General features: G+C 44.2%; 1 pseudogene; it reads left to right on the forward strand.

Annotated features, from left to right (window-relative positions):
* The first annotated feature begins 622 nt into the window (after window positions 1-622).
* On the forward strand, window positions 623-878 carry LOC131917013 (U6 snRNA-associated Sm-like protein LSm5; annotated as a pseudogene).
* The last annotated feature ends 4,612 nt before the right edge of the window (window positions 879-5,490 follow it).

Genomic DNA, 5,490 nt, shown 5'->3' on the forward strand with positions numbered 1-5,490 from the left:
ATGGATCCCTCCCCTGAAGTTGCCCCACCTTCTCTTACAGAGCTCTTTTTTTTTTTTTTTTTTTTAGTATTTTTATTTTATAATTAACTTAATTTCACTTATCAGCCACGGATTCCCCCCCTCCCCCGTCCTCCCTCCTCCCTCCCAAGCCTCCCCCCATCCACCTCCCACTCCTACCTCCTCCAAGGCAAGGTCTCCCCTGGGGAGTCAGCCCAGCCTGGCAGACTCAGCCAAGGCAGGTCCAGTCCCCTCCTCCCTACACCAAGGCTGAGCAAAGTGTTTCAGCATAGGCCCCAGGCTGTGTCTGCCCCAGAATTGATGGAAACTTAGGTTCCTAGCGCCACCTAGTGTGAAAGCGGCAGAGGTGACACCAGCCTCACACTGCTAGCTATGTGTTCATGTATTGATTGCCCTTGCCCTTCCCAGAGTCTCTGCTGTTTGGGCAAGCACTGCCCATCTTGGGAAGGTTTGCTTGTTTTGTTGCAATCAGGCTTGCTGCAAGATGGAGGTGATGAGGATTCAGAGGGCTGGATCATTCACCAGCTGTGTCCAGACCAACATGGCTGCCACATCTGGAAGGAAACACTGCACACTTAAAGTAAAACACACTTCCTGCATGGCCATGGCTTTTAATGCAACCATGAACCTACGGCAGCTCCTGCCACTAGAGCTTATGGAAAATTTTATAGGATCAAGAACTGACACCGTGGTGAAAAATGATAAATTGTTGATACATTTCTAGGATATGATGACTTTGTCAATATTGTGTTCGAAGATGTCATAGTTTGAAATTACACCAGAAGGAAAAATTAGACCAGATTTTTCTAAATGGAAACAATGTAACAGTGCTGGTTCCTAGAGAAGACCGGCTGAAGTAACAATGGATTTCCTTGAGTTATGCTAAATTCTGGTTTCTTTTAAACTGTTAATATTTAGATTTCATGGAGGGAAGTTTCCATTAAAGGGAAGTACTTTAAAGATATGTGTCAGGTCCAAAGGAAACTCTAGTCCCCCAATTTCTAGTGCCCTTTTTTCTCTCACCGGGCCATTCTTCATCACTGTCCTAAGAGACAAAAGGCTATCTGTGGTGCTTATGGGCATACCAAAGCACATGCTGGCCTCCAGGTTCACCCAGTACCTGTGGCTCTTCTCAGGTCTTCTCATCCTGGCCCCTAGCCTACACTTCTCAAGGGTTCATGGGTTTCCATTCCCCAGCTCCTCATTCCTGTACAGCCCTGTCCTTTGGGCCCTGCACTTTCTTTTTGCCCTCTCTTTTGTCTTCCCCCTTTGGCCCTCCTCTCTTGCTCTCCCTGAGTCCTCTCATGATCAAGTTCAGTCTGCTGGCCATGTTTAGTCTACAACTTTTTCTCCATGCTCTGGACTCTTCCAGATGTCCCTGGCTGTTCTCTCCCTTATATCTCCAATAAAACTTTCCCCTCAACCATACCTTGGAGTGGTCTTATCCTCACAATATACACCCATTTTTCTAAGCTAATCATAATTATTTTAGGGGAAAAGCTAATTATAATTATTTTTGAGGAAAAAAATCATTTTTGCCTAAAAAATAAAAGTATTTGTGACTTAAAAAAAAGAGAGATGTAGGTAGGCAGGCCTCTTAGGCAGTGGCCTAGGCTGATCAGTTCAGCTACCATCTGGGCCCAGATTCAGCACTTAGAGTCATTCCACCCCAACATCTACTCCAACTATGAGCTGTTGGTGCATGTGATGGAGCTGGTCCTGCAGAACCAGAGCTGCAGGAACACCCTGGCTCTGGGCAACACAGGATATCCAAGACCAGTCTCAGTGATGGTCCAGTATCTATTAATGGGATTAATCCATGGAGTCTATTTGATGATCAAAGGAATTTATTTGAGGGTAAAGTCACAACCACGGGAGATGTATCGTAGGGTATGAAAAAGCTGATCTATGTTCCACACTGAAAGGCTTGGTCCAAGATCTCAGCATCTAAAACCACAAGGTAGCCAAGAGAGGGGGCATACATACATCCCAGGTGTTAAGGGTCCCCGGTGGCCATGTCCCAGGGGCAGGTACCTCAAGGTCATAGGCAGGTGTAACAGCTACAGCTGCTCACTAGGGGCAGTTTTTCAGGGCATGGTTCATATAGCTACTCACTACAATCAATTGTGTGTCAGAAACCCTGAACCAGACCAAGGACTCATTGCAATGAATATTTAAATATAAAGCTGGTTGGGCAAAAAATATACTATGTGACACACTGCAATTTCCAATGCCACTCTGATGAATGGATATGTGAATATGTTTTGAAGAGGTGGGAAAAATGGAGGAAAAAAAGCCATGAGTGAACAGTGGAGAGAGGCAGAATTGGAGATGCTACAGCTGTGACAGGTATAAGAGAATGCTGCAGTTGATGGAGGAACATGTTGTCCAGTAGGGTTGGCAGGGTGCTGTACAGCAGCCTGGAGCTTGTGCAGACTCAGCCCCTGAACAAGCTGCGCAGCATGATTGCCCTGACTCTGAGCAAGGACAGGATGTTTGTGATGAAGAATGGTTCATTTTCTGGATTGGACCTCCTTTAAAGACCTCCATGGTTAAGTCGTGCCGTGGTGGCGCATGCCTTTAAACCCCGCACTCGGGAGGCAGAGACAGGTGGATCTTTGTGAGTTTGAGGCCAGCCTGGGCTACCAAGTGAGTTCCAGGAAAGGCGCAAAGCTACACAGAGAAACCCTGTCTCGAAAAACAAAACAAAACAAAACAAAACAAAACAAAAAAAGACCTCCATGGTCTGTACTTCCCTTGGACTGTTCATATCAGTGATCTGTGCTGCTGCCCCAGGCCATGATGGAGCTCGAGGTCAATGCGGATGTGCATGGTCTATGCTGCCACCGAATCCATGTTAATGTCTGCAGTCTGTGCTGCAGCTGAAGGTTATGTTTGCGCCCCTGGTTCTACCACAGTCAAGGGTTGTGTTAATATCCAAGGCCTCTGTTGCCATGGAGGGCCATGTAGATGTCCATGGTGTATGTCACTGCCTAAAATTACGTTGATGTCTGTGGGCCACGCCGCTTCTAGAGGCCATGTTGATGTCCTTGGCCTGTACTGTTGCTGAAAGCTATGATGGTGTCTGTGGCCCTTGCTTTGTCAGTGGGCCATCTTGATGTCTGTGGTCTATACTGCCACCAGAGACCAAGTGGAGGTCCTTAACACATGCTGATGCTAGAGACCATGTATCTGTTTATGGGTCCATGCTGTCACCAGGAACCATGTGGAAACCCATAATCCATGCTCCTGGTGACTGTAAAGGGAAAGGAGGCTACTTTTGCAGTGGTACCAATGACTGCAGACTCACAGTTCAGAAAGATGGACATAGAAGGCTTCTGTGACAACCTCTACCCCCAAACCCTCTTAAAAACAGTAACAGCCTAAAAAGGAAGCCATCGAAGAGAACTCTTAAAATTTGTAATAAGGATGCTGAAGTGTAGCTCTCCACAATTGATGGCATCTGGCGGGGATTCAGGTAGTGAAAGTCACAGTTTTCTTTAAGGGGATGGCCACTGGGAGTTTAACCATGCTCCAGTGAGTATATAGGCAACAGAAATTGGACTTGTATTTTTTTCCTTTATTTTCTTTCTTTCTTTCTTTTTGTTTTGGATGGGATGTTGCAAGGGTGAAGGAGTAGACATGGAGAACAGGGAGGTGAGTGTGATTGGGGTGCATGATGTGAAATTCCCAAACAATCAATGAAAATATTATGTTGGAAAACAAAAGGAAACATATTTAAGATTTCAAGAGCCAAAGATTGTGTTTTTTAATTTTGCAATATGTCTCCTGGAAGACACAAAATGTTAAATAAAAATTCTGCAATGTGACAGAGCCTGCCAGTGTCGATTGGACTAAGAGGTGAGTCTTTATTCTCCTAGAAGATCACTCCAGCCTCTAGGCTTTGGGCCCAGGGGCACAACCCCATGCCCCCACAACACCACCCATTGCAGACCTAATCTCAGACCAGCAGGCAGGTCTCCTGCAGGCAAGTGAAACTACCATCATCCTCAACTCTACTCCCCAAACTCACCCACCCTCAGAGACTGCAGCTTCTCCCTGATACAGATCCCACAAGTGCCAATTTGATGAAGAGGTGGGTCTTTGTTCTTCTAGCTGATCACTCCAGCTTCTGGGTGCACAACCTCGCACCCCCAAACCACCACCCATTGCAGACCCAGTTTCAGGCTGCAGGCAGGCCAAACTACTACCATCCCCCCCACCAGATCCTGTAACTTACAAGCCCTCCCCCACCCTCTGATACCACACTGCTCCCTGAGACAGAGCCTCTCAGAGCTGATTGGACTAAGAGGGCCAAGAGCTCTTATTGGACCAAGAAAGGCCCCCTCAGACAGGGACACTGCTTGCAGTGAGTGGAGGAAGAGATGGGTAGATGCCAGTGCAAAAATACAGTCAGCAACAAAAAGACCAATATGGCACCACCAGAACATAGTGGTTGTATATCATCAAGACCTGAACATCCCACCACAAAAGAAGCAGTAGAAATCGATCTTAAAAATTACTTTAAGAAGATGATAGAGGCCCTCAAGGAAGAAATGAAAAATTCCCTTAAAGAAATTGAGAAAAAGACAAACAAAAAATTGGAAGAAATCAATAAATCCCTTAAAGAAAGTTAAGAAAACCAAGAAAAAGCTACTAAACAGGAGAAGGAAACAGTTGAGATTTGAAAACTGAAATAGACACAATAAAGAAGACACAAATTGGGGGAAAGTTGAAAATGGAAAATCTGAGTAAACAAACAGGAAGTACATATGCAAGCATAATCAACAGAATGCAAGAGATGGAAGAGAGAATCTTTAGGCATTGAAGATACGATAGAGGAAACAGATTTTTCAGTCAGAGAAAACATTAAAGTCAACAAAGTACCACATACTAAAATTAAATCAAGACTAGATAAACAATTTAAACAGACCAATAACCCCTAAGGAAACAGAAACAGTCATTAAAAGTCTCCCAACCAAAAAAGCCCAGGACAAGATGGCTTCAGTGCAGAATTCTATTAGATTTTCAAAGAAGAGCTAATACCAATACTCTTCAGGTTGTTCCACACAATAGAAACAGAAGGAACATTACCAAACTCTTTTTTATGAAGCTACAGTTACGATGATACCCAAACTATACAAAGATGCAACAAAGAAAGAGAATTACAGACCAATTCCCCTCATGAACATTGATGCAAAAATACTCAATAAAATACTGGCAAACTGAATCCAAGAACACATAAAAAAAACCTTATCCATCATGACCAAGTAGGCTTCATCCTGGAGATGCAGAGATGGTTCAACATATGAAAATCTGTTAATGTAATATACCATATAAACAAACTCAAAGGAAAAAAAACACACTATGATCTCATTAGATGCTGAAAAATCCTTTGACAAAGTCCAACATCCCTTTATGATAAAGGTCTTGGAGAGATCAGAAATACAAGGAACATACCTAAACATAATA

The sequence above is a fragment of the Peromyscus eremicus genome, chromosome 8a, assembly GCF_949786415.1.
Source record: "Peromyscus eremicus chromosome 8a, PerEre_H2_v1, whole genome shotgun sequence".
In the NCBI taxonomy this organism is placed as follows: Eukaryota; Metazoa; Chordata; class Mammalia; order Rodentia; family Cricetidae; genus Peromyscus; species Peromyscus eremicus.